This window comes from Monomorium pharaonis, chromosome 2 (genome assembly GCF_013373865.1).
Source record: "Monomorium pharaonis isolate MP-MQ-018 chromosome 2, ASM1337386v2, whole genome shotgun sequence".
NCBI classification, from domain to species: Eukaryota; Metazoa; Arthropoda; class Insecta; order Hymenoptera; family Formicidae; genus Monomorium; species Monomorium pharaonis.
In genome coordinates this window covers 11,484,943-11,509,838 of record NC_050468.1, presented here as the reverse complement: position 1 = coordinate 11,509,838, position 24,896 = coordinate 11,484,943, and the positions used below count along the sequence as shown (strand labels likewise).

The 24,896-nt window shown below is 38.3% G+C and overlaps 1 protein-coding gene across 12 annotated transcripts in view; it reads right to left on the bottom strand.

Moving 5' to 3' along the window:
• The window catches only part of LOC105839910 (serine proteinase stubble), a 117,998-nt gene extending 93,409 nt beyond the window's left edge, over positions 1-24,589 (bottom strand). For all 12 annotated transcript variants that reach the window (XR_004962369.1, XR_004962370.1, XR_004962371.1 and 9 more), the window contains exon 1: positions 24,438-24,589. The gene's annotated coding sequence lies outside the window, so the exon portion shown is untranslated. The remainder of the gene's footprint in view (positions 1-24,437) is intronic.
• Positions 24,590-24,896: the final 307 nt, after the last annotated feature.

Below are 24,896 nucleotides of genomic sequence, written 5' to 3'. Positions count from 1 at the left end.
GAGACGTAGGAAGCCGTATGTGCATTGAACATTGATTTTAAGCGTATATCGGTGCTAGAGCACGGCAGTAAAAACGTGCGGGATTTGCACGAGCGCGCCGTCTTACTTCTAATGGGGAAAATCGTAGGAAGCACGAAGGCGGCGAGCACAAGAGCCAGAAGACGGATGTGGGAAAGATTTCACGACTATCGAGACCCGATGGACCGACCGACGGAGCTTGCTGGCTCGCGCGGACATTGGCGTAGCACGGGTTTCCGTATTTTTCTTCGTGGTCCATTTCGCACGTGTTCCGTTTTACACGAACGAGCAGTGGACTTTTATCTCTCTCGCCAGCCAAGTGATTCTTTAACGTCAACGATACCTCCAAGGCACATGTCAGTTCGTTGCACCGTTTTAAACGTATTGCAGAAACAATTTTCTTTTTCTCCAACGCAATTTTAATTTCCGTGGTGGTTCGCGACAAAGTCAGAGAATTGAAATAAATGATTTTAATATCGCTACCCTTTTTAATTCCATAATCCTTCCAATAAAAAAAATATATTTGTTTATGTAACAATTTACCGCCGTCTCGTATTGAGATAGAAATTATTAAATCGTGCAAGAGAACGATATGTGAAATATTTATTAGCGGGTAAAAAAAAAACCACAGAAAATGGACGTATACCCTGCTGGTTTATCTCCTCTGGCGCATCTATCGGGTAAACGTTCAAACCCCCGCGAAGCGTAATTTAGTTAAAGGGTGTAAGCGCATAACTTTCGTAAAACACACCAACTGTATTATTCAAGGCGGCGATAACACGTGGTGGCTAACAAACGACCGTCCGTACCTTCCTGGCAATTTAAGGGGTCAAAAAAATACACCGCACCCTACGTTCATACGCTATTTCCGAGGGTACGCTACCCGTTTCGGATATTTGCGTTTGCAACATTTATAACGTAGTGGAATTTGGAATTTTGCAAAACTTGCTCACGGTATACGTGTGCATTATCAATTATTCATAAATCAATTACCTAAGAGTTATAATTAATTTACAAAATTATTTAAAGTTTCTAAAAATACGACAGAAAGAGAGAGAAAGTCTATATAGTTCTCTCGGACGTACAAAATATTTTTCCGGCACTTTTTTTTTCGAGCAAGTAAATATTATTTAATATGAGAACAGATCTCTTCCTAAATATACGATGCCGACGCTGTTGCCGTCAACTTTTCTATTTTACATTTGCGCAATTAGATTGCACAGTTGAGATAACACAGTCCCTTCGCACGAGTGCCGAGTACTCTCGCTTAATTTTACGTCGCACGTGACACGTAGCACCGAAACGACATCCCGCGCATTCTTTGGTTATTTAAGGGGTCAAAGTACATATCTCACCGCGGCTCTTCACATGCGCACGTGCATACATCACGCTCTCCTCCGAAATTATTTTACGCTCGTAGCTCGTAGGTGCTTCCTATTTGTGATCACATTATCTTCGAATTACTCTTGCAGGACCTCCTACCGTGCTCTACTGCCGCTCGACTTAATTCAATTTTCGAACTGTCGCGATATATCATCTCAATTTATTTGCCTATCGATACACAGACCCGCCGGATTATCGGGTGCATTATTAAATTTGAACTAATGCGTTGCACAAGTCACTGTAACAATCGTTAATTTAATTTCAAAGAATTGGTATAAGATAAAAAAAGTCATTTTCGTTTAAAGCAAATTTTAGTGCCTAATAATAACTTTGTGCAAATTTTACAACTTCACAATTAAAAAAAAGTTTATATTTTCCAATTTTACTTTTTTCTTTCACAGACTTCCGAATATTTTCCTTCAAGTAGCTTACTGTATTAAATTTCACATTCATATTATTTGAGATTTGAATATTTTTCAAGTTTTCTCATTTCAGTGCTCGATGTACATTTCTTTATTATGATTAAAGAGTTAAAGTTCACGTAGTGTCTTTAGCGCGCTACGTGCATACACCATTGCGTAGATACGGTGCTTCAAAGTGATTTTGCGGGATGGGGCTCCGTCCCGCTCTTATATGTATATACCATTTCCTCATGTACGAGTTTGGTCCATGAGCGCGATGGGAAGTCATGTGGACGAGAGACGAGAGTGAGAAAGAGGGGTAAAGAAAGACGGAATAAGATGGATTGGACAGAAGGGGAACTGGCAGAAGTACACCGTGTTTCAAAACTTCCGTTACACTATCCTCATTTATAGATTCTTCTCAAGATTGAAATTTAGAATTGATTTTTACTTAACAAAAATGTAAATATAATCATTATATTAATATATATTATTGAAGGGCTTTAAGGAAAAGATTTAGAAATTAAATATTTATGAAAAAAGACATAGGATACAACATAAATGTGTGTTATAAGATGGAAATTAGTTTTAATATGTACATATAGAAAGAATGATTTTGTTAAAGTATCTAAAAGCTTAGGTACAGGTCTGAAAACAATGTTATTACATATTACAGTACATTAGTTATTTATTACATAAATAAATGTTTAGATACCTTAGCACAAGACTGTTCTTTCCGTGTAACAATAACATATATGTAAAAATAAATTAGTTGATTATAAAATAAGATAATAAATATAATAACAAAATTTAAGGTTTATTTTGAACACCTTGTACGTTGAAGGATGAAAGATATAGAGAAAGATACAACTGCCACTGATAGTTATATGTGGAAGGAAGTATACAGATGGACCGGCGACGTAATATTGAGATCCCAAATGGTAATCGATATCACATATATCTTCACCGATGTATATTCAACGGTCCTCCACGATTTTCCGAAAGGAACCCCTTAATAAAACTACTTACGAGTCTCCGGGACTCGTCTCTTGGCTCTATCTCTCGGACCCTCTTTTCCTCTACCTTCTCATCCCTTTCGTCCCTATATTACGGCACTCTAAGAGGCTGCTGGCGATGAAAATACGTGAAATACGCCATCACGTTGCGCGACTCTATTTATTAACTCTGCTTTGCGCACCATTTCTTCCCTCGAACTTAAAGACCATCTGCAACTTAATTGCCAATCGAATCGACGATACGTATTCTTAAATAATTACTTTAAAGTTTCGAGCCATTCTTAATAATAAAAGATTTAATTTGTGCTAAAAGGAGCGTGTGAATGATAATAGCACTTGGAGAGAAAAATATTTAAAAGTCTAAAAGCTTGCATTTTAGAATTAAGAACATCTTATAAAATGTTTGTTGAGAGAAAGGGGAGGGGGGGGGGAATTAAAGTTTTAAAAAATAATTCAAAAAATTGCAGTGTTTCCACTTTAAATTAGCTGTTCAAACGAATATTTAACAAGAACAGAAAGTCGCAAGTGAGATGAATAAAAATCTCAGGGGAGAAGCTTCTCATACATAGAACATTTTATTTATTTGATGCAATATAAGAGCATATCTCTTACTCTTCTCGCGTACGTCATAAGTGTCTCATGAATAGCGTATAAAGACGACTTTCTAAAAATACGGCACGTGCAATTTTTTCGTGTCAAGCTCAATCACTACAACCTACTTTGAGGAAGCACTTCATGTTTTAAGATTCGACTTAAAAGCAGATGGTCGAAAAGTTTCGGTCAATAACGTGACATTTAAGCGACTTATTTAAGCGGCCCGTATGCCAGAAATGATTTCCAACTAATGCGAGCAGACGCGACACGATCTCAATCCACGAGATATTTCCGACCACATTTCGCGGATCGATCATATCGATACGACCTACATAACATACACAAACAGCATCTCGATTCAGTATCTCCTTAAAATGCAAACATCTGTGTAACCACATGTATACATATATCCAGTGGAACATTATTAAACATTATTCATAGATCATAGCAGAAGTGTATCTGATGTGCATATGCAAATTCCTATTAATATCTCAGTTCTCTACATCGGTATTCCAACCTCAGAGGCAACGATAAATAAAATATGTAGGCTTTCCAAACAATAAACTTCTTATAAATTTACCTTTTTCAAAATAAAGTTATGCTGGTTCTGTTATATGCGTTTATTGTTTCCACGCACTTCTCCGGAAATAATCGCGCGACGGTATTATACGGGAGTTGCTTGGGGGAGGGGAAGGGCGGAACATCGGGGGAAGGTGGGAAAACACGAGGTGGAAAAGACGACAGACAGGGGGAGAGGTAAAGGGGTTTTTCGGCGTACAAATGCATGGAGCTGCGGAGGCGATTTGTACACATGCACGCACTTTGCGCGGAATACTATTAATTTCGTATACATATTCTTCCTTTTCGCGCGCCGCGCTCTTCGCGATCGTCCCTGTTCGTTAATGCTGTTGCCCCGGTGGAAAATTTTCACCGGTTTCACCAAGCCGCCGCCATTATGATGCGGCGTATGTAAATATGATTGCTGGAAAACGGGCGTGAAAATGCGAGAGGACAACAGAAAGGTGAATATCCGGTCGACGCGAGCGAGGGTGTGGGATCCTCTGACGTCTTCGGCCGGAGGAGCCGGAGGGAGGAAATAGATGACCCGGCCGACCGGGGGTCGGTATCTCGATTGTATCGAAGCGGAACGGCATCGGCGCGAGAAGGGCGAAAGCGATGTAAATTTAGCATCGAGCCTTTTTAGCTTTTTTCTCGGCCTTAAATATCGGACTAAGGGACGAGAGTTTTGAAAAGGGGGAAAAATAGATCTCGTTCTAAATAACGTTTATGCAAACGTGACAATATTGTGAATCCAAGTCAGATTTAATATAAATTTATGCGTTTTAAAATCAGTTCAGAGAGAGAAAGAAAAAAAGGAAGGGGGGGGGGGAGAGAGAAAGAGAGAGCTATGCCGTTTCTGGAGCACATCGTCAGGCTCGTACTTAAACGTATTCTCTCGCGCCAGTTTGTTCCACTTGCGTCGATTTCCTCGTAGATTTCCCCTCGGCGCCTGGCGCAAATGTAATTCGCAATCGCATTCGCACCTCAAAATTGACCGCTCCTCGCAGCTGCGCAACTGCCGGGACCTGCCGGGACATCTATTAAAGGACTTCGACTAGAGAGAGCAGAGCAAGGCGCGCGCCGCAAGACACTATATGGTAATTAGCTGCGGAAACTTGCCGGGCGAATTGTACCATGGCCGCGCGAGGCAAACTATGCCCGCATGCCCCTTGGGTACCAAATACCACCATCAGAAGGGCGGGACGCGGGTGGCGGCAGGGTTGGGTTAGACGGTGGCGACATTACTAAAATGTCAGAGAATGTCACCCATCTCATAATCTATGCCCCACGATCCCGGCGCTACCCTACGCCCTCCCTTTCTCTTCATCCCCCTCTTTGTCCTCGCTTTCTCTCTCTCTCTCTCGTGCACCAGTCGAGCTTTCAGTACTCTCCTCCATCCTCACTTCACCATCCCAGTACCCCTTCTCTGTCGAGCCAACCCTCTGGGTGCAGTGTCGCCGCCGCATTCTCGCGAGAAATTAATTTGGCCCTATTAAAATGATCACTTCTGGATTTAAGTTACGATCCCCGCCATTCTCCCTTATCCTGCTGCCTTCTAGCCGTCCTAAATTTTGAACGGCAAGGTCTCGCGCCGCCTTCTCGCGTATCTCCCATCGTGTAGAAAAGTACGCATGAGATTTGACGTTTGATGGTGGTGGTGGTGGTGGTAATGTGGTGGTATGAGTTACGAGGTCGAACTTCAAGCCGAGCTTTTCTTCAAGCTGCGGAGAAACTAGGTTTGCTCTTTCCACACATTCTTTTCAACGTTTTCCAGTTTTTTATATGGTTAAAATAAAGCAAATACATCAGGAATCAGGAATAAAAATGAGGAAGAAAGCGAACGTGGAAAACGTATCTAGAAAGAACGGATGTAATTTGAAAAAGTGTACGAGAAAACGCGTAACTGAAGCAATTTTAATAAATAAAATTCTGGTAGCGTTTCATATGCGTAATATTGCACACAACAATTTATAATGTATACGAATTTTTCTAATTACGAGTTTATACATTTGAAATTGAATCTAATGCAATACATAGATTTTTATATCTCTCTTATTATGGGATTACGTTTTAAAACTTTGGTTGTAAAACAAATTGATTCCAAGTCAAATAGCATTTGTTTTTACATATAAGTAAAATGTTATTTATTCAAATTATTTTATTGCTAAAATATTTTTGCAAACCTCTATCTAGTTGTAAATTTCTATTTAAGAAATGGCAAAACAAAAGTTTGTTTTTAAAGATAACAATTTTTAATACAATATTTGCTATTATAATATTAATATTTAACTTAAGCACAAATTAACTTCAATAAGTGATTAAAAAATAATACTATTTTCTCTTAAAAATATTCAATTTTCATAAATATATATCTTAATATAAGTGTTATAAAATTAATAATTGTAAGAGATTATAAATATATGAAAATATAATTAATTAAAGACAAACCTTATTCTGTCATAAATTCTATCTTTATACTGATTCTTATTATATTGATTTTGTGTTTCGTTTATCTTTTTTCCAATTCGTTAAACTATGTGCCGAATAAATTAATTTGCTTTATTAGAATATGTTAGTTAATTTTTGATCAATAACGTCTGTCGTAAGTCAAAATAATTATAAGTAAAAGGATGCCTGACGCGTTTTTATTTATGTCAAATTCAAACTATTTCTTTTATAAGATTTTGAAAAGAACCAAACTTAACCGCATTCGAAAATTAAAATTAATAGCCAAATGTATAAAAATTCGCGAAAACAACATTCGTTTCGGTAGGAACATTTTTTCACGCAGAATATTGCGTTTGAGAGTTAATCTCGCGCAAAATATAAATGGTGCATAAAGCAAAAGCTTTTTTTTTGGTTGCACGTTGCCAAACAGATGGGTAGTACACGTTTGCCCAAAACGCGACAGCGACGCATACCGACGCGAGAAAATCATCCGACGCGTTATCACGTTATTTCGCGAATGCGGGACGCACAGAAAAAAGTGTGTAATTAATTTGAGTCCCGTCTGGGCAAACTCCAATCAAAGTGTACAAATATTAGAAAGCATATCGCCCGCGTAAGCCCGGCGCTCTCTGTCTCGCAGCCAATTACCACTCCCAACGCGACGACCGCACGAGCGGATAACGAAAATTTCTGTCGTTTCGATATCATCGCGCGGCGCTTAAGATTTTTTTCTCGATTGTCATAAAAACTCGCCGATGGTTTACCCTTTACATTTCCCGATTTCACTTCCGTTTTCCTTCTCTCTCGGGGATAGAACACGTGCTCGCGCGTCATCGTGCGTTAAGCCGACTAAAGGGACAACAAAGAGCATTTAAAGTTGCTGAAAATGCAACTCGCCGCGGGGTAAATGGGTTATAACTCGTTGTGCAAAATTGAAATTTGCGTTAGGTCACGAGGCGTTGAAAATTTTTTTCGAGAGGTTAAATTTAAAACTAATTACGTGCGAGCGAGAAAATTATTTTTACACAATCTTGTGTACTTATTTGATACTTAATTAATTTAATTTAATTTTTTAAAACTTTGCAATTTTAAACGACAATACTAAAGAAGGGAAAATTAGTAAGTAATGCAACGTAATGATATTTTATAGAAACCTTCAACATAACATTTAGTTCGGTATAATCTCATTGTACGAAGATTATTCTTTTACAGAAATTATTACTGATTGATATTAATTCTCTCATTATAATGTTCCTCAAAGTTACCATGCGATTTATACGGTATAATTAATTTGCTGCAAAAAAGCTACGCAGTATTTTATTAAGCTTCGGTTAATTAATAAAAAAGAGGGTGGATTGATAGCTCGTAGCCAAGGTGTTAAGCTCGGTCGCCAATCTCTCGAGGAATTCACCGCGACCGATCGAATTAATTAAAATTCACCGTAGCGCGGGTGGCGTTGCACCACAGTGATCCTCTTTGGAAGAGATATTTCGACGGTAATGATCGCTAATTACAGCATCGACTTGCCGCTTATTAACTCGGTGCCGCGCTTTAATTAGTTGCGCGTGCCCTCCTTCAAGCCGAAGCGATCGTGGAAACGGCTCGGCCTAGCCTCAAAAAGAGAGACGTCATGTGCCGCCAACTGTGTCTGATCGATCGTATCGTATTGGTTCGCCACATTGATAAGACGCGTGACGCGACATTTTCCTAAACGAGAAGCATGCCTGTCTCCGAGGAGATAACCGGACTTCTGGCCGGACACGCAAGATATGGGGAAAAAGAAATATTGCTATTTAAGGGTATTGAGATATAGCAAAATATTTTCCAGACAAAGTCTAAATAAGTAGTTTTTTTAATAAATATCACTTGCACATATTTTGTAAACCATAAACTTATTCCATAAACTAAGTGTTATCTTCTTCTTAAGAAAAACCAATTAGCTTTTATTTCTTTCTTAATGAATTTAATGATCAAAATAATCATTTAAATTACACTTCTGTGTAGCCGAGTAAGATACTAAAATGTAAGCAGTTTTACTTCAATTTGAATTTGATTTTTAAACAGAAAGTCCACTTTAAAATTTAAAAAGAGAGCTCAAAATATTCCCTACGTCTGACAAGATTGTATTGGCTACACCTTCAAGACACCAATGTAATTATAACTTTGGACCGATGTACTACCATGGGAATAAAGACTGTGTGGTAGGATGTTGCTCCTCGTCGTCAAGGAGGAACAGTTATCTTTGGCCCTAATATCATAGGGGTTCCGAGCTATCCCGGAAAGGTAAGCCCTTAAGAAACCAGAACCCTTCTTCATACATCATCAAGAATGACGGAGCACGTAACACGTGACATAGTCTAAAGCGACGTGATATGATACGACGGGACATTAAGTCCAGAGAGAGAGAGAAAGAGAGAGAGAGAGAGAGAGAGAGAGAGAGAGAGAGAGAGAGAGAGAGAGAGAGAGAGAGAGAGAGAGAGAGAGAGAGAGTCATCGTTCATCATTCGCGTAATACAAATGATATGCCGGAGCTATTATCTTTTTTCCCACATTGTTGATACCAAAACCGTCACCTGGCAAAACGGTGCAGCGTGACACACAAATGTCAGCCAAAATTCTGTTATTTATTTTTCGACAAAGTCACCGTGGAAAAACAGGAAAAATAAGATTTAAACGTAAAATAGTCCATTTGTTAATATTTTTGTTCGAACGTTCAGATTAAACAAACGCGTACGTAAACACTAAATATTTAAAAAATTTAGCGTAAAACTATTTTTCTATTATTAATACGTTATAAAAATATTTTGAAGTAAATAAATATTTTTATAGAGACAATTTTTTTTGAAAAGTTTACTTTTTCGTTTGTCAGTTTTTTGTTATGGTAGTCAATTAGAAACACCCTGCCTCCGAAAAAAATTTCCAATTAAAAATCGTAACAACGCGCCTTCCCCCAGAATACGCAGAATGTATCATTGCGTCTGCCGAATAACGGCGTTGGTTTGACCACTCGCCCTTTTCGGGGCTGCGGTATGGCATAGCAACAATCGATTCTCGTCACCATCTACTCGCAGCTATGCTGTTTCAAAGTATCGGCAAACAAACTAGTCACTGATTGCATCCTGCCGAATAATAATGTGATAATTCGATTTCTTGCGGTATCGAGATCGTCATTTTTGCGCTAGCTAAATTAAAGAAAGATAGCTAGTTAGAAATTCGCAATTGTAATGTCACATTTGCTTGCACGTCCTTAAAACGCGATTACGTCTCTATAAACTTAATATTGGATTATACATATATCCAGGTTGAGAAGTAATTTGTTGTAACAAAATTATAGTTAGAGTTAATTTCTTCGGTAACTGTAGTAATTTCAACTTTATATCTTTCTATAATTTAATTTAACTACATTTTTTTGGTAATTAGAAATTAATATAGTTACTTTTATAGTTACTTTGTATGTGTATTTTAACATATGACCTATATTGTTCAGTAGAATAAAGTGAAAAAAATTATCTTTAAGAATAGTTATCTTATAAACATTAAACTAAATTTTAACTTTTTATCATAAAATTTGAATTTGACAAATTAAAAAAATTTTTATAATATATTTTAAACATAAATATTAATTTATTATAAATAATTATTCAGTTAATATATTAAATATATCTTAATTTAAGGTTTTTAAAATAACAATTCATTATATTTATTATATTTATATTCAAAATAGTGTAATATGTAATTGAATATTTAGTGTAAGTGATTTAGAGATGTCAGTTTTGTATTTAAAATGCATAAACACATTACAACAAAATAACAGAAAAGTAAGTGAGAAGGAACGACTCGTTACTTTTTAAGGGAGTTCCTCTGCTTAGGCCCGGCACAACAAGTGGCACAGGGATTCAAAAAAATAAAGAAAAATATTCAAATAACTATTTTGTTGCATTCTTTTTTTTGCTGTATATCTAAAGTTAATAATGGTGAATATAAGAAAAAAATCGGCTATAAAGTACTATCTTCATTACTGAAATAATTTTTAAAAAAATTGAGAATAAACTATTATATCACCTTTAAATAACTAAATACAACAATTTGAAATTCATGTTATATCACTAGCATACATTTACCACACTTACGCGCTGTATTACTTCGATTATTGTAAACTTTTTTTATCCTATCAATTATTTCACTCGGACGAGCAAGTGCATCGTTTCAAAAATTTAACAGTACTTTTTTGGACAGCTAAGATGTATTATTGTAAAGTTTTATCTGTTCATTACTTTTATTTAATTTAAATACGACAATAAAAACTGAAAAATCCTAAAACTTCATCGATTCCCATAAGAGCCCATGTTAATAAAATATATAATATCTAAATAACTAACTAGTTCAGCTTTCTGAAATTTTGACAGTCAATTTATATCACTAATTTGAACTTCTTTACAAAGTTTCATAAAAATCTGTTCATTTTGATTTAACAGCGAAACTCCCTTAAGTAACTGCAACATGTACTTTTTAGAATCGGTAACTTATAATGGTTACCAGTTACTTTTTGAGAGAGAAGAACTTATAACTAGTTACTTCTATAAAGTAACTTTTCCAATCCTGATGCACACATTATATCAATCAATAGTTATGATAATAATAGATTTATGATAATAATGTAGTTAACAAGTTAAAAAAAACTTGAACAGTCAAGCGGTTAATTATCATTATGAATTTATTACTCTTTGTACGCTTTAAATAAAATCTTTCTGCAATATCCGTATCGCATTCAGAAATTATGATTTTTATCAGACCGGAAAGCGAAAAGACGACGAACGAGATAATTATATGCGCGCGAACGCAGTCTCGGTGCATCAATGCAAATTACGGCCATTGCCATCGCCGCGACGCTTCTTCTCGCACTCATTGAGGACGGCTCTTAATTTCTCTCTTTGTCCCCTCGTCATTCGCGCACAATGGCGGAAAGTTCGAGAAACGCTGTCGTAGACAATGCGACGAAGGATTCATATTTTCTGATGCACATTGCGCCAACGAGAAGAAAAGAGCGAGAGGATGAGAATCGTCCTCGTGGGGAAAAAGCACGAGGAGAGAAAGAGAAATAGAGAGAAGGAAGAGGAGGATAAGGAAAACTGGCGCGTGAGCAGAAAAAGGAGAAGGGGATAGAGAGGGAAAGGGACAGGGGATTGAATGTAGGGAGGAAAAAGCAGAGGCTCGGTACGAAAGTCGCTTCGACTGGCGAAACTTCGGAATATGGAGACGCCGCGGAACCGATATCGAGGAATCGCGCGGCCGATATAAAGGGGAGGAAGGAGGTCGGGGGTGTATGCAAATATTTTTCCAGCCCCCACGGAAAACCGAACCCCTCGTTTCCCGCCCCGTCTTTCGCGCGTCTCTCACCGGCCCGTATAACCGCTCTACCTTTCTTTCTTGTCGTTTTTTTGCCTTCTATCGCGCGCTTTTCACACCACTTTTTTCTTCTCGCCGCGTGTATAAAAAAATGAAGGCAAGAGTCGATAATCGTCATGCTCTTTTTACATCGTGGACTTCGCCTTATTCCCTCACACATCTTCCTTCTTGCCCCTCTGTCGCGTCGCGTTTCCGATTTCACACTTTGGAAAGACGCCCGATGGTTTTCATTGCGGCATTATATTCTATGCATTGTGTGTCTTGAATGCTCAGTAAATGTGATGCTGGAATATCTAAATTATTTTTTGTATTCGAGATAACAAGCCGATTAATTTCATGAATGCATTGTAATTCACTTACAGTTTATTATAATGTATTTGGTATAGAACTCCAACAATTATTAGAGACAATAACCTTATTTTCAATATTAAAAAATTCTCAGAGAAAATATATGTCAATTATTAACATAGAGATAACACAGAGAGATTATTTTGTTATCAAAAGAAATATTCCTTTATATGTTTACAGAATCATAACATTTTAGGTATACTATAGTAAATCTGGACTTTTTTTGTGAAAGAAAGGTTGACTAATCTAGATTTGAATACGACAAGATACTTTTTCGATGATAAGTAAAAGATAGTTTTAATCAATTTTATTCAACATATAATCTCTAAATAATAATAAAAATTTAGTCTGAATAAGCCACACAAGTGTGTCGTTCCCAATGTAGAATAGTGTGTCGTCCTAGGATTAATTATTATAATTTATCTTACTTAAAACTTGATTAAAATTATTGGCTTTGCTTATTTTATTAACAAAAAAGATAGTCTGGAATGTTTATTCAAATTTTGTAAAAAAATTTCTTAAGAATTTTCTAATTTTTGTAGAATTTTATTCAAAATTTTAGATAAATTAGAGAATTTTTTATTGCAACTTTAAAATAAATTTATTTCATCAGATCTTCTAATTTTCTTTAATCATACAAAGAAAACACTATTTTCTCTTTGAATATTAAATTTGAGACAGGAGTAAAAAAATATGAACTATAAAAAGCACATAACTGTCCGTAATACAATACCGAGAGCTAGCTCATCAAAAGTACGGAAAGTACTCAACAAAAATTTAAAACGTAATTAAACACACAATGCCAATTTAAAACAATAACTTTTTCTCTATTGTTACATGTTTTTTTTTAGAAGAAACTCGCAAGTTATGTGAGAATATACGTGAATGTACGCAGAATGTTTTACATTTTACATTATCAAAAAAGAAATAATATTTCGTCAAAATGAGATAAAAATTTAAGGAAGACTATAAAAAATTATTCTGTGTTAATAAAATCCATAATTTTTAGGGAAAAAGAAATTGTCTAAAAGTTTTACTTTTTCGATTAGCTTATAAATATCATATATCTGTGATGCCTCCGTCAAAATGCAAAACAAAAAAAGATCTTTTTAGATGACATTTAAGAGACGGTAAAAGAAGAAGAAAGAGTTCAAAACGGCGAACGCGGGGCCAAAGTGACGCGACGTCGGGGCCGATGGCGGATGCGAAGAAACCCCGGAAATCCCCGGAGAGTGTCGACTCCGGAAAAGTGGTTGTTTTACGAACGCCACGGAGTGCCAGAAGTCGTCGACGCGGCACAATGGGAAAAAGAATGGAAGGGCGAAGAAGTACTCGAAGAAGTGGAAGTATGGTAGTTATCCTGTTGCGTTGGCTAACGCGATCGCGCTTGCAACAGTCGTGGGGGCACCTCGGGGATTTCACCGATGTGTTCCAAACACGTTCGCGGGATCAGGTACAATGGCCGGTGGCCGTTAAGGAAAGATCTCGGACGAGAGCGGCGTTACTCGCGGTAATCGACGATGCGTACGTGCGCGCGTTTATAAAACAGCCAACATTTTGCGCGCCAGCTTTACCCTTTTAAAGTACCCGGGAAAAGACTTCCCAACGGTCGAGAATACGCGCCGGAATGGAGAGATCCGTCGTAATATATGTAAAGGTTGCATATATAGAGCGCGATCGGTCACCGATGAAGTCGGAGTCGATCTTTTCTCAGGAAGAATGTGATGGATTGATATCTTTTTTCCTAAACTTTTTCATTTTTAACGGTAAATACCTCAATACCTAAGCATTCTGTTAAAAATGGATATTTTATCAAAACTAATGCGTAAAGATTAAATAAATGGCAGGGTTACTCGACTTGTATACGTGTGTTCTTAGAAAATTGAATTTCGCAAAATTCCACAATTCCTAACTGTTCGTGAAGACTGAATACAATGAAACGCAATGATTACTAATGTGCATTAAAGTAACTCTTTATGATCTTCAGTAAATGTGTGTGGAGCTATAAAATTAAAATGTTACAATACCTCGGGCACTCGCCCGTCTCTTTTTAAATCGAAAAAAGGAAAAGAACAAGGAAAGTAGAATGTCTGAAACGTCGCAGTCGCAACATTTCAATTTGTAATTCCACGTTGAACTCCGGTAAATCGGAAAATTCTTCTACTATGAACCTTGCTTAAGAGGAACTTAAGGCTTTATTATCCGTCTACGATACTGTCTCAAGGAATGATAGATGAAGACACGTAGTACGTTTTGGACAATTTAACAGATGATATCACTGTTGCTAAAACAGTATTGAACGGTTACAGTAATTCTGTATAAAGCGTAAATTAGTGTTTTACAGAAAGAATTAAATTATTAATACCATTAACTTGTTTATACAATTTCCTTTATGCATTAAATAATATTTTCTAATATAAAAATTAATATTATATAATAATCCTAAATTTTAGTCAATGTCCGAAAAGTTAATTCGTGTGTAGATTCGTTTGTTTTTCTTTTACATTACAAGTATCCAAACATTAGAAATTCAGAAATTTTATGTTTTCATTTTCTTTCACTCTTTTCCAATTTTGATGGTGAATTAACCCTACCAAAGTTCCACTGATCGCTTCACCCATTTTGACCGAATTAACGTGGATTTAATGCCGGTGAGTGGAATAAGAGAAAATAGGAGGTTTCGATTGTCGGCACCTCGCTCGGCTATTGTTTGTCCAGAGGGGGATGGCGAAGACGAGAGGCTAGAAAAAGGCGGAACGCAAAAGAAAAAGAGGGATCCAAACGAATGGATTTATTGAGTAATGGCGTATTTTTGCAGCGTTCTATGTATTTTAATCAAACATCTGCGTGCAATGTTACGACATTTCATTACAATAGTTCTTGTTGATGTTAATTTGCACAAACATCTAGCTACACTGCTGAGCTACGAAATTTATGTAAAAAATACGAAATTTCCTTGTTTGCGTATTTTTACGGTGCACGCTTAATCAGCGATTTTTAATCGAAGCAAAACAAACTCCCGCTAGGAAAGTAGCAAGCGTAATGCGCAAAGTATAGTCACTAAACGTTTGAACATATCGTGGGCGCGATAATCTGCTTACTTGAACTTTTAATTAAACTCGGCCATTTAATTTTCGCGTTAACTATCCTCCTGCCCACCGTTTTAACGCTTAACAAGTTTCCGTATACATAAAGTAACTCCATTTGGCGGTATTGAGTTTCTCGACATTTAGATCTCACGATTTACGTCGACTCGCATTGACGTTTTGTCTACTGATCGAACGATGTTGAACTGCTAAAAGTGTCCGAGAGGAACTTTTCGGGAAGAAACGGAAGTGGCAGAATTTCGGGGGGGAGCCCGCGGGATGTGCAATTCCAGCACATCGTTGGCAAGGTATAATGGAGGGGTCGCGCCGTGTCGCCTATCGCCCTGGGATGAAGTTTGTCCTCGTAAGAAAGAGTAGTCGAGGGCACGAGGAGCAGAAGAGGATCGCGAAGTAACAGGATTTTCGGATTAGGGTAACACGGACCTGGTAATTGTTCCCTTGTCTCGGTTCAATCCCGAGAAGAGGTCTGGGGAAAAAGCGCTTTGAAGCGCTCGACTTTCCGCGGCCAGATAAAATCGCTGCTATGCCCATTCTCGCCCTGATGATTTTATGTTCAATTAACCCTTTGATATATATCGGTCGAATTACGGCAATTCGGCCGTTACCTTCATCGAGTGAAGGTAAAACGCTGGTTTTCTATTCTGAAATGAAAAAGAGAAACGCTTTCTCTCTAGTTAATTTATAATGTTAATCTACCGTTCAATGTTTGTGATTAAATAGAAGAACGATTTTAAGCGGTTTTACATTAAGAGAAAGAAACGATAGATAACTAAAGCTACATAGATACTAAAAAGATATCATCACTTTTTGCAAAATGTATCTCTAAGTTTAGTTTTTACATGGTCACTAAGTAGTCTTATTAAGAATATTAGAATTTCGTTGAAAAGTAAAAAGTAAAAATAAAAAACTACCTAACATACACGGATAGAAAAATATGTTGTATTTGTAACTATAATTGCATAATAAAATAATTATAGTTAGGAATATCATTTTTATAGTAATTATTACTATAATATTGGTAATAATAACTATATATTTATGGTAATTGTTTATAATGATCATTTTATGGTACAACTAACTGTATAAAAATCTCCATTTTGGTTATAGCAACCATATTATAAGCTGCATAAACTAATATTATGGTTATGAAAACTATAATATAGTTTGGGTCCTCAATGGACCATAAATTATAGTTGTCGCAACCATTTTTTTTCTATCAATGTAATCGAGAATTAACACATCTTCTAAGTTTGATATTAATGTCTTATTACGTTTATTCACGAAAGTATCGTGATGTTTATCATCAATAATCATGTATGCAATAATTGATTGTTAAAAGAAGTAAGTTCAGCGTTTATGCCTTCTACATCTGACGTAAACAACAATTGTCATAATCTGTCGGGGAAAAGTTCTCCGTCAAAAGCACAGTGTTCCGTGTAACCGATTTACAACTAGCAAATTGCTTTCTCCACTCGACCATACGCTCACCATTCTCGTCGTCGTATCGTACCTCAGCGTATCGGAAAGCTCTTTGCGGTTAGTTCGATATCCCTTCCGTCACCTTCCCCCCGGCCCCCAACTTCCTTGTACTATTAACTGTTTTTTCTTTGCTCACGTCGTAGCGCACGCAGGACTGACGCGATCAGCCTCCCTCATTACGCGCGTTTCAAATCGAGCGTAATCGATATTCAATCGAATGCCTCTTCCCCATGAAACGTCTTCGCCACGTGGGGAGGCGCTGATGCCTAGACGATGGAATAAGGAAAAAATAATAGGGATATAGCGTGCGAAGTGGGCGAAAGGGAAATAAAGTGAGGGAGAGATAGAGAGAAATAGAGACAGTCGTGTACAGCTCGAGACGAAACGGAGAAAGGGAATGGAAGACGGAAAAAGAAGTAGAAAAAGATAGGAACGGCACTTGGAGATCGAACAAGAGAGCGCTCGAGGGTACTCGGGGAGTACCAGATGGAAAAGTGGCTGTTTTACGGACACAACGGGGGTGCTGGAACTCGTCGTCGTGCAAGGCACAATGTGACGACTTGAGAGGAAGAAGTCTGAGGGGTGGTAATGCGGAAGGATATCGGGACAGCGCAGTCTTGTTGTCCCGTTTAATACCTTAGGAGGTGACGAGAAAACCTTGCCAAAGCTCCGGGCATCTTTTTGACCCGGACAACTGGGTTTGAATAGGGTTGTCTACCGATGAAAACTGTTGGTCTCACATTGGAGAATATCAAAACGCAAAACAAATAGGTATCAAAATATCATCAAATATATTAAAAATAATATTTTCAATCTTTTTTTAAACAAAACTTTACTAATTTTTAATTCAATATTTATGTATTAAATACATCAATTTATGTTATTATGTTAATATTATATTTTGCTATTTCTCTCTTTTTCTGTCTCTACAAATATCGAGCTCTCTTTATAGATCTCAGTATAGATACGCGTAATGTTTTTATTTTAAAAATACGTAAGTTTAAAATTGAAACAATATTTAAAGTTTCTCATTGTTGAGAAATCGCTCACAGTTTACTATTTTCGAAACGTTATCCGTTGTCATTCATCTTAAATTGGAAAATACAGAAAGACGTGTTCGCGATCTTGTCATAAATCAGTCGCTTAACTCTTGCCATAAGCGAGCTATCACCGCGAGTGCCTTTTCCCGGCGCATTTTCGCACGGATCGATCGCGTATCGCGTCCCGTTGCGTCGTCACCACCAAATGATTTGTTTTATTCGTTCTCTGAAATATATACCGAGCCAGGCATCCTCCACCCGATCCTGGCCAGGAGTCGGCGCTTCGTACAGGACGCCTCGCACAATAGCCAGGCCGCTGACAATGGCGTCGTTAGCGATGGCCTCGGGCTCCGTTCTCTATTCCTCTGCCTGCGAGAGCACCGAGTATCGTGTACAGGATGTCCCAAAAATAAGTGCATCAACCCTCGTATTTAGATTTTTCCCCAAAATTGAAGTCAAATTTTTTTAGTAGGAAATACAATTTTTTAAACTCTAGTTTAAAATCTTTCTTTTGTTGAATTTTAAAAACTGGATGTTCCGACAACAAGATCAATATGTAATCAACCTTTGATAAAACTGGAAATTGTGATGCAAGTTTTTTTATTTATAAGCTATCGTTTTTTTGTCGTTTGTAATTTTCTTTGATCTCTTATATCGAAACTGATAATGCTTATTTTTATTTGGAAAATCTATACAAAGAAAATATGCAACCTCTGGAACACCCTATACATACGTCTCTCTATTACTCTCTACGCTTCTCTCCGTCTCCGTTGTGCAACAGCGCGAAATGCAAACGATCGGGTCTAAGGGCACGTGCACACTGGCAAGTCTGCAAGTAATGATCGTGTGATTTATGGAATTATAAAAAAATCAACGTTTTATATCAAACTCGCGAATTTAATTTAAACTATTCATTAAAATGTACATTTGCCTTTAATAATTGTTTTTCTATTCCTTTATATTTTTCCCTTTACTTAAATCTATTAGATTTAAGTAAAGGGAAAAATAGATTTAAATTAAATTTAAATTAGATTTAAAATTATTAGATCTTCATAATTAGAAGAATGAAAAAGAAAGAGAGGGAAAGAAGAAAAAAGGAGTAGAAACAGAAGATTTAATGTGCACGTAGTCTAAAACGACGCAGGAGCGCTTAATGTTGGCACTAATCGAACTCTTCTCCTCTATTCTATCCGTCCATTAAGAGCATCGATATCGTAATGATCTCACTGCGACGCGTCTGATTTCTTTCCGGTGCATTCTGCTTCCGCGGTCTCTCGGACAATACGCGTTCTAATTTACACGCAAAATGCGAATGCGCATCAGCGATTCACTATTCGTTACTCATTAACTCATCGCGATGGAACGAGGCAATCGATTGTGCGATTCGGAACATGCTCGGAAAACTGCTGAATACGGGCTAGATGACGTACACTGATGCATGATAATGGTGACAGTATCTGACGTACATTATTTGATAAATTATCCTTTTCACGTTGAATAATATTTTCGTGGCATACATACTCTTTAATCGTTAGTTTAACGATGCAAAATCTGCCAATTTTAAATCTGCCAAGTACGTTGGTTAAAATCATCAATGTCAAAGCTCATACTTTAAATGACCTACAATTTATGTCAGAATTCTACATTTATAGTTATATAAACCATTTAATGCCAAAAAAAAGAAAAAAAAACACAATTAAAGAATTAAAACATTGCACGAATGCACAAACATAAAATAATAATTTTTAGCCTGGATGTATTTTAATACATGATTAATAAAAAGATTATATAATAGAAGGCTACAACAAGTTACATTATTTCATACTGTAAATAGAAATAGTCACAATGTCGCAGTGAATAAAAAGTCACGATTGGATTTGCAGACCTAAGTATGTCCATCACATGTTACTCAGAAAGCATCGCAGACGGTAAATAATTTCAGTGTTGAGTTTAGGGAATTTGGCAAAGAATCCGACGTACCGCACCGATCAAGTGCATAGGACGCGATGGAGTTTATCCGAACTTCTCGAAGAAACGATGGAATCACCTGACAAAGAAGAGATTGATGGCATGGAATTCTTCACGAAAGTATGTACAATTTATTCACTAATCTACTTCACTAATACTTATAGATCTGTTTTTTATAGAGATGTAAAATGAGCGCCATCGAGAATATTACATACTGAGAGAAAAGTGATTATCGTAGATTACAATAAAAATTTGACAAAAATATAAAAATATGAATTTAAATACATTTTATGTAAACATGTGTATAAAGATGGTTAAATATAACGATATAAGGACATTATTTGGTAATTTGGTTAAAATTACTTGAACAGACGTGTACTTTGCTCCGTCGAATACAAATCCGTGCAATTGCAACCGCAAATTGATGGTAAATAGCTGATGATCGGGTACATCATCCACTCTCTTTGTCTACTTTAATTTAGTGTTTTTATTTAGACACGCAATGAAACGCCGAGCGTCCCGGCATTAATTAATACTAATATGGCCGAGCCTCATTAACGGCTACGTTCATTAAATATTCACACCATGCCGGCGACAGCTTGTATCCCGGCTGCATCGATTCAATCACATTGTGACGGGACGGCGAAATGAAAACTTGCCGTCGCGTCTGATACCTTTCATCCACTTTTCCCTTTACATTGCGCGACAGTGATTCAAGCGCGTTCGCAAACGGATACGACGTGGCTCTTGTCTGGTCTTAAAATGCCGTGTGTGAAAATGAGAGGGGAGGAGAGAAAGAGAGAGAGAGAGAGAGAGAGAGAGAGAGAGAAAAGGGGAAACATGAGGGAGAAAAACGAAGCTGCGTCCTATTTTTTTTTTTAAATTCTTTCACAGCCACGAATGTCCCTCCTATAAAAAATTTTAACAGCCACCGAGATGTTATTTTGCGCATTATTTGCGACGATATACGAGTATTATTTGCCCGCGATGGAGAGAATAATTATCCGTGAGAGTAATTATTTCACTTAACATAAAACTAAATATGTTTTTAAAATTTTTAAGACCCTCGCGCTCGAATTACTTCGTACCTTTCCTAATTATTCTCTCTTCGTCTTTGCGAGTAGCATGTATCTCGGAAAAGCGGGTGCATAAAAAATATTGTATCTTATGTAGAGAAGTGAGATTTACTTATAATGTCTTACCGTGCTGAACTACAGTAATGGAATAGCATCAGTAATAGCACTCGTCACTCACGAGACGATGGCACTTGGTATTTCCGACTTGCGCGAAATTGTACTCGATTACTAAGTTTTGCTTAAATCAGCGGAAGGATACATTATGTTAGTCATAGGAGACGGAGGACGGGAAGGGGGAGGGAAAGGGGGTGAGATTATCTCCTCGCCATTAAAGTCAGCGCATTCCGTGAGCTGCCAGATGAAGGGATTTAATGGGATTGCGAACGCGAAGATATCTCCACGCGACGTAAAAGGGGCTTTGAGTGTGTTGATAGGTTAACAGGATTAAAGTGGACTCAGTGTGACTCTGCGCGATGAGATACTTCTCTGTTAAGCCACCACCACTCATGCGAAAGCGCGACCTGCAAATTTGCGAGCGTGCCGGCCAAAAGAGCGTGTAAATAAAAATAAGAGAGACAGAGAAGAGAGGGAGTGAGGAGAAGAAGGGGAGAATAGGAAGGTGACGTTGCGGAGAGCGGAGTAGAATCCCGCGGTCGGACTCAAACATGTAAATTACGGCGGAAAATATCATGTAAATGCGATTTGCTACGTGGCGCATTCACGGCGACGAGGAGCCCAGGAAACTTTCAGCTCCAAACCGGTCTGAATTAATTTACCGGAGAAGGGGGGTGGGGGAGGGAAAGAGGAGGAGTGTAACGTGTGCCGCGAGTACTTAACGCGACTTCGGCCGGTGCATCGTGTTGCAATGCATCCCGCCACTGTTAACACATTAAGGGGATACGTTCTGGCATTATTCTGGTTTTTGAACGGACGAAAAATAAATATGTATCTCTCGTGCGCGTGTTAAATTTCGCCCTGAATTACATTCGCGCGATGCGCTTATTACGAAATTTACAACGTTCGATGTTAAATAACTGAAAACTGCGGTTAAACGAGTTAATTAAAATTAAAGGGAGATTAGCTAAAAACGTTTAAAGGATACCGTTCAAATAAAATTTTCTTTTTGCGGCGCGGTTTCATCTGTCTCTCCACCGCGTTTTTGCTCCTGTTTCGAAATTTACGTTGTATCAGCCGACAATGACGAAATATCGTCTCGCCGGATAATGCGACGCGACATATAACGTCGTGCTCTGCGACTACGTACGGTTACCTTTTCATACCTCAAGTTACCTCTCGTACCTTAGATCAAAGAACTCGGAGTGAAAAATAAACACGACCGTGCGCCATCCATTTGCGAAATATATGGGGAGACAATGTGCGCGTTTTTGACGCGAAAACCCACCGAAGTGTAATCTTCAAAGCGATGAATCGATCTCGTTTCACTCGTTTTACCCGCGCGATTGTATTCGCTCAAGTTTATCCACCGAGAATGTACGTACAATGCGCATAAAGGATCCCTTACAAAGGCCGCCGCATGTACAGGTATTTAACTCGATTAAGAGTATAATCGTTAATCTCTCGCTGCTGTTAATTCTATCTCGCCCTCGTGCCACGCAACGGTTTCGTGAGTTTCAACAACGTTGAAAGAACGAGAAATGACACGTTCTTTCGCGATCTACTGGTATTTATTTATTCGACTACTTTCAAATACGTTCCGTATCATTGAACGTCGAAAGAGTTCAATTATTTAACTAAAAATACATATAGAAAAATAACGTTATTAAAAATAAGTACTATACATACGTTGACATTTGAAACGTTTTACTTTACGTTTTACTTTTTGAAAAATGCGAAATTTATATGACGTACAAAATAATAATTGACAAAGAGAAAAAAGCACGGAATTTTATTTATTTATTTGATACTACTGGTTGTAAAATTATTTTCTTATGGCTATTATCTTAAATTTTATTTAATAATTGCTGCGATGAATCTTACCTGTTATATAATCGAATAAATGAATGCGGACTTTCTATTCGAATGCTCCATTTTAGCTCCATTTTAGATTGAATATCATTGACCTATTTTCAGGATCGCAACTAAATTTAGCGCGGTTTGTGGCACGTGCCTTTATTAATAGGCAATTTTACTTTGGAGATTAACATTATGGATAATGTTCTGATTATTAATAAGTTGCCGACCGCTTAATCAAAATGCGATGAAAAGTAAATGGATGAAAGGTCCATGGCATAACAGAGTCTCGAAAATTTTCGTTCAACTGGGAAAAAAGGTTGATTTCTCGGGCGCGCGTAAAAAAATTAAAGTGAGAAATATAAAATAAATGCTTTTACTTCCATCGTTCTTTCTGCGACCGCATTGAGATTTAATTGATCATTTTTCTCGGGAGTGGTTGCACGATTACGCGAGCACTTACTCGCAACTTTCAAAAGAATACAGAGGAAAAGTTTGAAATATGCAAGCGTCTCCCCTCACCCCTGCCTCTGGCAATTCTATGGCCCTTCCCCTGGCCCTTCCTCTGCATGCGGCGGATCAAACGCGCCTCTCGCTCGCCGGCTAATGCAAATTTCACGTGTTCCAGAAGCATCGATCGCTTAATTAATCTGTACCGACGTAAACGTAGGGGGACGGCTGCCGGCGACGCGGCTCCCCCGCGGCGCGGCGGTTTCCCAATGAAATCGAATTTCGCGAGTAATCTCGGGCTCCTCGCGAAGAGAGCCGCTCGTTCAATCGAATCGCTGCACCAGCGAGAGAGAGAGAGAGAGAGAGAGAGAATAAGCGAATGAGAGATAAATTCCGTTATGTTCCGAAAAGACTATATACAAGCAATATAGTATATAAAATCCATCATGCAATAGTTAAATTAAATAGTATGCTTATATAGATAAAAAACTTAGACAGAAAAGGAAAAAAAAGACGGAGAAAAAGAGAGAAAACAAAGATTTTAATATGAGACGAGCTTTTGCAAATATTAAGCCGTAAAAGAATGTTACCATATTCATAATGAGTGATTACATCATGCCGAGATACGGCAAATAGTAATTAGAGCGAGAATAAAAAAACAGAGAAGTTGTGCGATGTGAAGATATGGTGGAGTAAAGCGAGGGAGCGTAAGAGACAGAGATGTTGGCAAGAGAAAGATGGAGGCAAAGAGAGAGATGGAAACAAGAGGGGAGGAGAGAGAAAGAGAGAGAAAGAGAGAGAGAAAAGAGATTTGTACTCCGACGAAAATCCTAACCGACACCACGCGCCACCACTGAGAAACACCGGAAAACGACTGATTCGTCGGCATCGCACCGCCCGGACGCCGGCCAACGTCACAACCCTTCAGACACAACGCGCGACCCTCAGCGAACACTAATTCGCACGGTCCAGTGACGTGGCTTCATTCGTTCGATCGATCGATTCGTCAATCGATAATACGCACGTTTCCTCCCCTTTGGCTTTTCCTCAGGAAGAAGAACCATTCGCGACGATAACGGAACGCACGTCCATGTCCGTGATCCGGCGATGAAGATCTCCGTTCTCTCCCCTTCTCGAGCTACCCCACACAGCAAGTATGTACGGTACTTACGATTACCGGTCTCTCCTATCGTAGTCCTCTCTCTCTTTTTCTCTCTCGGCGACACATCTCCGGATCTCCCCTAATGTTCCTCTTTCCCCGTTCGTGTCAGCGACGTAAGATAACTGCGTGTGCATCTCGCGAATGCAAGATGCGCTCCGTCGACACCGGGTGCAACGATCGTGTTCGATACTACGTGACCGATACGCTCCTCTTGGATGAACTGAGCTCTCCCCCCCTCGCGCCGGGGATATAGCACCCCCACCCCTCTAACATTCCCCTGACATTCCCCCACCGACCAGGCAACCCCTGCGCGCGAGACGCCGTTGTGGGGATGTGGATCCTGGTGGTCCATCGAGGACCCAGCATCCCCCTCGCGTCCTTCCTCACCCTCGACACTACGGGTGTGTGCGTGTGCGTGTTCTGTGGTGGGAGGAAGGGAGAGCCGCGCATTCTCGCCCCTTCTCTCCC